At 38.0% G+C, this 10,414-nt stretch overlaps 1 protein-coding gene across 1 annotated transcript in view; it reads right to left on the reverse strand.

Annotated features, from left to right (window-relative positions):
• Nucleotides 1-10,414, reverse strand: part of NEXMIF (neurite extension and migration factor) — a 66,968-nt gene that overhangs the window by 17,639 nt on the left and 38,915 nt on the right. The window contains exon 5 of the mRNA XM_082377006.1: nt 1-10,400. This exon is cut by the window's left edge and continues 17,639 nt beyond it. The gene's annotated coding sequence lies outside the window, so the exon portion shown is untranslated. The remainder of the gene's footprint in view (nt 10,401-10,414) is intronic.

Genomic DNA, 10,414 nt, shown 5'->3' on the forward strand with positions numbered 1-10,414 from the left:
TTCTTTCCTGAAACCTTGCCTTCCCTTGGGTTTTAAATTCTCTAGGTCTTGTGTAACCTGTAGTATAATATTCTTTTTTGGCTTCCCCCACACACGCAGCAGCAGTGGCATATGCCTCTAGTTCTATTTCCTTCTGTTTTCCCCTATTTATTTCTTAAGGTCCTGTGTCTCCTCTACTATGTGTAATGCTAACACTATTTGCTGGATCATAGTGTCTTTTGTCTTTCCTTTCTCTTTGTTTTGTGGTCTTGACGTTTGTTTTCTTATCATACTCCTTCAGGTTTTGCCTTTTGGGATCCCTCCCATAGGGAGAACTATAAAGAAAAGAAGTTCCAGGTCTACAGAAAGCATTCACTGTTCAAATAAAACTGCTTTACCCATCTTCACATCCCTGAATAGGAGAATTTCTTCCAGGTGGTATCTTTGCATCATTCCATTATCTAACCCAGACCAGATCCATACATATTGAAATCCTACTTTAGTGATTTTATCTTTTCTCCTCTTCCCTTAGAGCTCTAATTCCCTAAGTGCCATGGGCATCTTCCCCCTTGCCCCAGGCTATACCTGCTTCCCCAACCACAAGCACTGTGTCTCCTGAAACTCACTAAATAAAGCCTGAAGTATCCTATACTGCTCATCGTGGTCTTTCTCTCTTGATGTTTTTCCTGAATATTTTGTAATCTGTCATCAAGAGAAGGATTGTAATCTGCTCTTATTAATGACACTTTGTCTGCAGTATTCAAAGGGCACCTCAATAGTTTTGTGGACCTAGGCTAATTTGTGGGAGAGGGTGGGGTAATGGGACATCTTTGCGGGTACATCCTTCTTTTCCTTTGCATGTAAGCCAAATTTTACCTCTAAGATCTTAAGCCTTCTCAACCTTCATTTCCTGATAATCCTCTGGTTTGCTTTCTGACATTTCTAAAGCTAAAATGGTCTCCTGGGCTGTGATTCTCTGTTCATATAAAACACACCATTGGGACTTCCCTGGCGGTCCAGTGGTTAAGACTTCGTCTTCCAATGCAGGGGGTGCGGGTTCGATCCCTGGTCGGGGAACTAAAATCCCACATCCCTTGTGGCCAAAAACCCAAAACATAAAAACAGAAGCAATATTGTAACAAATTCAATAAAGACTTTAAAAAAATGGTCCACATCAAAAAAAAAAAATCTTAAAAAAAAAAAGCACACTGTAGTTGCTCTGCCTGCTGCCAAGGTCCTAAGCTGTTGCTGTGCCAACCAGATTCTCAAGGCCATGGCATTACTGCCACAGTCTTTTTTTAGTGCATTGGTTTTTTGTTCTGACTTTTCTTTGAATTCATGGTAATTTATTTCATTGGTTTTTTTTCCCTGCCACCTCAGTCCTAAAAGCAGCCATATTCTTCCATGTATTTAGGGCTCTCACACTTCTTGATCTGGTTTCCAATAAAGTCTACCACCCTTTGGGTTTTTGAAGTCAACAATAAGGATCAGGGTCTACCTAAGGGATAATCAGAACCAATTCAAGAACTTATGGTAGGAGAAAGGGGGCCTTAGAAGCATGGCACACAAGTCACACACATCTCTAGGTGAGTCACAATACATTACCCTCTTACAATGAATGTAATTCAGAATAAGGTAAAGAGCAACATAATATGAGCAGCTGGCACCACCTATTAACAAAATGCCCTAATCTTCACCCACCCACCAAATCTCAGTCTACAGTCATGACAGAGGAACAGAATGAAAAAAGGGGGAAACAAACTATGGTACCCAAAATCATGCCACTGTATTAAAGAGAAAGGCTATGCCCAAAAAAAGACATAGAAGCTTTATCCATAACAATCAAACATTAGAAACAATCCAAATGTCCATTAACAGAGGAATGGACAGACAAATTGCAGTATTTTATTACACGGAATACTATTCAGCAAAAAAAAAAATTAGGTTAAACATTTCTGGCAAGAATGCTTCATAGGTGCTGTTGTGTATCTTATGTTGCATCACATCAGGAGACACATTATAATGTCAGCTTGTCCTAATAATAGTAGTGCGAAGTTTGAACACTTGGTTAAGATGTCTCCACTGACAAAAACTTTCCCCTTTGTAATTAGTAAGTTATCAGTGGGATAATTCTTTCATACTTTATGCATATACTCTTCTCTAACAACTTCCCATCCCATGATTTTAGCATCATTTGATGATACTTACCTAAATCATATATTACATTGGGGTTACAAAATGATGATTTTCTAATTGTATCATCCTTTTACATTTATTAGCTGCCATTCTTCTATAAGGAAAAACTTTTCCTTAAATTTTTTCTTTTCTGCACGGAGTATTTTAACACTACCACTCTTGGGAACTTAGGAATGTATAATGGTAGCACCATACTATTCACACTATTTTAAGCCATTTAAAAATAGGTTGTTTTTATGGAGATCTTTCTGTATAAGTACTGTCAGTAGTAGTCTGGTTATTTTTAATGAATGTATAGTATTCTATAGTATAAGCATACAAAAATTAATTTGACTAGATTATTAGTGAATGAACATTTAGATTTTTTCCAATCTTTTGCCATTGTTAACAATGATGCTACAAATATCTTTAAACATATCTTTTGTGAATACATTGGAATTGGTCTTTAGGTATTACCAGCTCCCAGGATATGTCATTAAAATTTTTGTTAGATATTACCAAACTGAATACAATAAAGATTATACTCTTGACCGCAATGCACAAGAGTGCCAGTTTCCCTATGCTTTTATAATACAGTGTGTTGTTATTTTAAAAAATCTTTGCAAATCTGAAAGGCCAAAAAAATCTATCTCCTGGCAGTTTTAATAGCATTAACTTTATTATGAGATTGTGTACCTTTTCATCTGTATTAAAACCATTTAGGGCTTCCCTGGTGGCGCAGTGGTTGAGAATCTGCCTGCTAATGCAGGGGAGACGGGTTCGAGCCCTGGTCTGGGAAGATCCCACATGCCGCGGAGCAACTAGGCCCGTGAGCCACAACTACTGAGCCTGCGCGTCTGGAGCCTGTGCTCCGTAACAGCAGAGGCCACGATAGTGAGAGGCCCGTGCACCGCAATGAAGAGTGGCCCCCACTTGCCGCAACTAGAGAAAGCCCTCGCACGGAAACGAAGACCCAACACAGCCAAAAAATAAATAAATTAAATTAAAAAAAAAAAGATCACTTTAAAAAAAAAAAAAAACACAACCATTTAATGTTTCTCAGAGTATGTTTTACTCTGAGAGTTAACTCATATATTTTGCCCTTTTTTTTTGTTGTTGGCTGTGCTACTTGTGGGATCCTAGTTCCCCGACCAGAGATTGAACCCAGGCCCTGGGCAGTGAAAGCACGGAGTCCTCACCACTGGACTGCCAGGGAATTCCCTTGCCCATTTTTCTATTAAGTTATTTTGATCATTTCCCTTACTAACTACATATTAAGGAAATTAGTTCTTTATTATATGTGTTACAAACTGTTCTCCAGTTTCTCATTTGCCTTTTGATTTTATTTATAGTATTTTTCCAATGCAGGGAAAAAAACCCATGATTTTTATGTAGCCAAATTCATCAATCTTTTTTCCAGTAGCTTCATTATTTTGCTTATTTTAAAAGTTTTTATTAAAATATAATGTACAGAGGGCTTCCCTGGTGGCGCAGTGGTTAAGAATCCGCCTGCCAATGCAGGGGACACAGGTTCGAGCCCTGGGCCGGGAAGATCCCACATGCCGCAGAGCAACTAAGCCCATGTGCCTAACTACTGGGCCTGTGCTCTAGAGCCTGCAAGCCACAACTACTGAGCGCATGTGCCACAGCTACTGAAGCCTGCGCACCTAGAGCCCATACTCCACAACAAGAGAAGCCACCGCAATGAGATGCACGCACACTGCAACGAAGAGTAGCTCCCACTCACTGCAACTAGACAAAGCCTGCGCACAGCAATGAAGACCCACCGCAGCCAAAAATAAATAAATAAAATAAATTGATTTTAAAAGTAAAATAAAATATAATGTACAGAAAAGTGCACATTATCACATATATCATAAATGTAGTTCAATGAATTTTCGTAAACTGAATACTTCCATGTAACCAGCATTCAGGTCAATAAATCGAACATGAACAGTATCCTGGAGGCCTGCTTGGTGCTCCCATGCAGTCACTACCTGTTCCTTCCCACACAAGGGAGTAAATTAGTTTTGAAAGTCTTCATTTTTTAATATAACATTTAAAAAAATCCATTTTAGGGTAAAGAGTGAGTCCAGGATCCAATTTTATTTTTTCAAATGACTAGTTAGTTGTCTCAACACCATTTATTAAATAATAAATCTTTTCTCCACCGATAGGAAATTTTACGTGTGTCATATACCAATTTGGTATATGGACCTATTTCTGAACTCTGTTTTTTTCCATTGATGTGTTTAATTCTTCATGGTTTCCAGCAGGGGAGTGACATGGTCTAAGTTTTTAAAAGATCACTTTGGCTGCTGTGTGGAGAATGGACTGTATGGTGGGGTAGTGTGCAGAGTGCAAGTAGGGAGACCATTTACAAGGATATTTTAGTAATATAGCTGAGAGACAATAGAGGTTTAGACTAGGAAGGTACAGCAGAATAGAGAAAAGTGGTCAGATATGAGGGAAGGTTTGGGCATTTAATTCATATACCAGTACCACAAAACTCTTAATTTCTGTATCTTTATAATGTACTTTAACGTCTCATAAAACCAATTCCTCCTCATTACTCTTTTTTTGGATTTTTCTGGCTTTTCTTGACACGAATATTTTTTTTTCTTATGAGCTTAAGAATCAGTTTGTTCAGTTTCAAAAAATCCTACTGCTATCTTTTTTTTTTTAATTTATTTATTTATTTTTGGCTGTGTTGGGTCTTCTTTGCTGCGCGCGGACTTTCTCTAGTTGTGGCGAACAGGGGCTACTCTTTGTTGCGGTGCACGGGCTTCTCATTGCGGTGGCTTCTCTTGTTGTGGAGCACGGGTTCTAGGCGCATGGGCTTCAGTGGTTGTGGCTCACGGGCTCCAGAGTGCAGGCTCAGCAGTTGTGGCGCACAGTCTTAGTTGTTCCGCGGCATGTGGGATCTTCCCGGACCAGGGCTCGAACCCGTGTCCCCTGCATTGGCAGGCGGATTCTTAACCACTGTGCCACCCGGGAAGTCCCCCTACTGTTATCTTTAACGGAGCAAATTAAACATAAATTAATACAAACAAGAAAGAACATCTTTATACTATGAGTAGTCCCATCTGGTAACAGAACATTGATGGAAGACTCTGTGTCCCTCAAAAGTGTATAAAAGATTTCTTCATACAGATCTTTTATGTTTCACATTTTTTAGTCCTGAGGTTTTTTTGTAGTTGCTATTTGAAATTGGACCTTCTCTACCATTATATTTTTTATTGCCAATTATTAAGTATCTCAAATATACAAAAATACAAAAAAATCAGACACCCATGTTACTACCACCTAGACTTAATGAATGTTAAAATTTTTCATATTTACTTCAGATCATTTTTACTCCTGTTTTTAATTGAAGTATAATTGATTACAATATTGTATGTTACAGGTGTACAATATAGTGATTCACAATTTTTAAAGGTTATATTCCATTTATAGTTATTATAAAATATTGGCTATATTCCCTGTGTTGTACAATATATCCTTGTATCTTACGTTATACCTAATAGTTTGTCCCTCTTAATCCCCTACCCTTAACATGCCCCTTCCCTTTCCCTCCCCCCACTGGTAACCACTAGTTTGTTCTCTATGTCTTTGAGTCCGCTTTTTTTGTTATATTCACTAGTTTTATTTGTTTAGATTCCACATATAAGTGATATCATAAAGTATTTGTCTTTCTCTGTGTGACTTATTTCACTTACCATAATATCCTCCAAGTCCATCTATGTTGTTGCAAATGGCAAAATTTCATTCTTTTTTATGGCTGAGCAGTATTCCATTGTACATATACTACTTCTTCTTTATCCATTCATCTGTTGATAGACATTTAGGTTGCTTCCATATCTTGGCATTTGTAAATAATGCTGATATGAACATTGGGGTGCATGTATCTTTTCAAACTAGTGCTTTTGTTTTTTCAGATATATACCCAGGGGTGGAATTGAGGGTCATATGGTAGTTCTATTTTTAGTTTTTTTGAGAAATCTCCATACTGTTTTTCACAATGGCTGTACCAATTTACATTTCCACCAACAGTGTACAAAGGTTCCCTTTTCTCCACATTTTTGTTCTTTTTGATGATAGCCATTCTGACAGGTGTGAGGTGATAGCTCATTGTGGGTTTGATTTGCATTTCCCTGATAATTAGCAATGGTGAGCATCTTTTCATGTGCTTGTTGGCCATCTTCATTTCCTCTTTGGAAAAATGTCTATTCAAGTCTTCTGCCCATTTTTAAATCAGGTTTTGTTTTTTTTTTAAACGTTTTTATTGGAGTATAATTGCTTTACAGTGGTGTGTTAGTTTCTGCTTTATAAACGAAGTGAATCAGTTATACATATACATATATCCCCATATCTCTTCCCTCTTGTGTCTCCCTCCCTCCCACCCTCCCAATCCCACCCTTCTAGCTGGTCACAAAGCACCGAGCTGATCTCCCTGTGCTATGCGACTGCTTCCCAGTAGCTATCTATTTTACATTTGGTAGTGTATATATGTCCATATATACACTACCACTCTCTTTGTCCCAGCTTACCCTTCCCCCTCCCCGTGTCCTCAAGTCCATTTTCTAGTAGGTCTGCGTCTTTATTCCTGTCTTGCCCCTAGGTTCTTCATGACCAATTTTTTTTTTTTAGATTCCATATATATGCGTTAGCATACGGTATTTGTTTTTCTCTTTCTGACTTACTTCACTCTGCATGACAGACTCTAGGTCCATCCACCTCACTACAAATAACTCAATTTCGTTTCTTTTTATGGCTGAGTAATATTCCATTGTATATATGTGCCACATCTTCTTTATCCATTCATCTGTCGATGGACACTTAGGTTGCTTCCACGTCCTGGCTATTGTAAATAGAGCTGCAATGAACATTGTGGTACATGACTGTTTTTGAATTATGGTTTTCTCAGGTTGTTTGTTTTTTGATGTTGAGTTGTATGAGCTATTTATATATGTTGGATATTAACCCCTTATTGGTCATATCATTTGCAAATATTTTCCCCCATTCAATAGATTGTCTTTTTGTTTTTTCAATAGTTTCTTTTGTGTGCAAAAGCTTTTAAGTTTAATTAGGTCCCATTTGTTTATTTTTGCTTTTATTTCTTTTGCCTTAGGAGAGAGATCCAAAAAATATTGCTATGATTTATGTCAAAGAGTGTTCTACCTATGCTTTCCTCTAGGAGTTTTATGGTTTCTAGAGATCATTGCTTTTTAAAGAATAAAAAGATATGGATAAAGTTAAAGGTCCCCATCCATCTCATTAATCTCCTTTCCTCCTTACAGGTAACCTGATATTGGTGAGTATCCCTCTCTACATCCATATGCATCCATAAACATTATATAGTATTGTTTTGTGCATTGTTAAATTACAGTATCATAGTGTGCATGTCATTTTGTAACTTCTTTATTCAGTTGAATATTTGGTTTTTGAAATTTATCTATGTTTCTATGTGTAGTTTTATTTATTTTGTTTTAACTGAATAAGAGAATTCCATTGTATGAATATAATACAATTTAAAAAATCCATCCACTATTAATGGACATTTGACAAGTTTCTAACTTTTTGGTATTCTAAACTATGTTGCAATAATCGTGTCTGTACTTATCTTCAATTTTACTGAATATTGAATTACTTTCTGAATAGCAGTTAGTTCAGTGAACAAATATTTATTTACTTCACAATATGTGCCAGACACTATTCTAGGAGCTGTGTATAACAACAGTGAACAAAGCAGACAAAATTTCCTGCCTTCTGAAGATTACATTGAAGTTGAGGGAGATAGACAAAACCCAAAATGTCTAAAGAAAATATAGAGTATGTTATATGCAAATAAGTTAGAGAAAAATAAGACAGGGAAAGGGAATATAGAATATAGTGATCGTTAATCTTAACTGTCAACTTGGCTAGGCTATACTACCCAGTTATTTAATCAAACACTAATCTAGATGTTGCTGTGAAGATATTTTATAGACGTGGTTAACATCTACAATTAGTTGACTTGAAGTAAAGGAGATTACCCTCAATAATGTGGGTGGACCTCACCAATCAGTTGGGGAAGTCTTAAGAGCAAACCTGTAGTTTCCTGGAGGAGAAAGAATTCTGCCTCAAGATTGCAGCATCACCTCTTGCAGTTTCCTGCCTGATGGCCTGCCCTATGGATTTATGACTTGACAGTCTCTGCAACCGTGTGAGCCAATTCCTTAAGATAAGTCTATTATAAATATACATGGGGTATATATATATATATATATATATATATATATATATATATATATATATATAAAATTATGTCCTATTGGTCCTGTGTCTCTGGAGAACCTCGACTAGTGTAGATTTTGGTTCAAGAGGAACAGAATCTTAAGAATAAGTTGTCTGAATTGGTTCTGGAATTGCTTCTCTAATCTGATTAGTTTAAATACACAAATGACTCTATTTCCAGTGGTAAAGAGGGCACTGGGGAAAAATCAGAATTTCAGGAATTATTGAACATGAGCTCTGAAATGACATTAATTCTAGGAAACCCAAATCGTCACTGTGCTCCACTAGTCAGAGTAGGGGCTCATGCATGTCAAGTGATCAATGGAGTTTTAGCTAATGTCCATCTCACAGTAGTGGATCCAGTGGGTCCTGAAATCTATCTGTGGTTATTTCTCCAGTCTGGAGTGCATAGTTGGAATAGATAAAGTCAGCAACTAGCAGAATCCCTACATTGGTTCCCTAACCTGTGGAGTGAGGGCTATTATGGTAGGAAAGGCCAAGTGGAAGCCACTAGGACTGACTCTACCCAGGACAGTAGGAAACCAAAAGCAACACCACATTCATAGAGGAGCTGCATAGATCAGTGCCACCATTAATGACTTGAAGGATGCAGGGATGTTGACTCCCACCACATCCCCAATTCAATTCACCTATTTGGCTTATGTAGAAGACAGGTGGACCTTAGAGAATGACAATGGATTATCATAAACTTAACCAGTTGGTGAGTCCAATTGCAGTTGCTATTCCAGATATGGTTTCTTTGCTTGAGCAAATTAATATATCCCCTGGTATCTGGGGATATTGCAGCTATTGATCTGGCAAATACATTTTTTCTCAATACCTGTTAGTAAACACCACCAGAAGCAGTTTGCTTTCAGCTTGCAAAGCCATCAATACTGTCCTGCTGCAGGGGTATATCAATTTTCCAGTCCTATTGTCATATTTTAGATTATAAAGATCTTGATTGCCTTTCTCTTCTGTAAGACACCACACTAGTTCATTACATTGATGACATTGTGCTGATTGGAACTAGTGAACCAGAAGTGGAAACTACTCTAAACTTATTGGAAAGACATTTGCATGTCAGAGGGTGGGAAATAAATTCTACAAAATTCAGGAGGCTTCTATCTCAGTGAAATTTCTAGGGGTCCAGTGGTGTGATATGAAGATATCCCTATGAAGGTTAAATTGCTTCATCTGAACCCTCCTACAACCAAAAAAGAGGCACAATGCCTAGTGGGCCTCTTTGGATTTTGGAGTTAACATGTTTCTCATTCAGATGTGCTACCCTGATCTATTTACCAAGTGACCTAAAAAACCATGCATGGAGCCCAGAACAAGGGAAAACTTTGCAACAGGTTCAGGTTTCTGTACAAGCTGCTCTGCCATTGGGCCACATGTTCCATCAGATCCAATGGCACTTGAAGTGACATTTGTCAGTGGCAGATAGGGATTTCATTTGGGGCCTTTGGTTGGCCCTTATAGTCAATCATAGTGCCTACCCTTATGATTTTGAAGCAAAACCCCGAGAGCCTCTGCAGATAACTACTCCACTTTGGAGAAATAGTTTTTAGCTGCTTGCTATTGGGCTTTAGTAAAGACTGAACACCTAACCATGGGCCACAAAGTTACTATGAGACCTGAGATGCTCATCATGAAGTGGATATTGCCTCCCCACCAACCCATAAGTTTGGCCATGCACAGCAGCACTCCACTAGCAAACGGAAGTGGTATATAAAATTACTCTTTAGCAGGCCCTGAGGGCAAAGGTAAATTACATAAAGAAGTGGCTCAAATGTTTATGGCCCCCACTACTTCTATATTACTTCCTTTCTCCCAGCTTATATCTATTGCCTCATGGGGAGTTCTCTACAGTCAGTTGACTGAAGAAGAGAAAACTTGGGCCTGATTTACAGATGGTTCTGCTTGATATGCAGGCACCACTTAAAAGTGGACAGTTTTGGGCTTCCCTGGTGGTGCAGTG

The sequence above is a fragment of the Balaenoptera borealis genome, assembly GCF_965194805.1.
Source record: "Balaenoptera borealis genome assembly, chromosome: X".
In the NCBI taxonomy this organism is placed as follows: domain Eukaryota; kingdom Metazoa; phylum Chordata; class Mammalia; order Artiodactyla; family Balaenopteridae; genus Balaenoptera; species Balaenoptera borealis.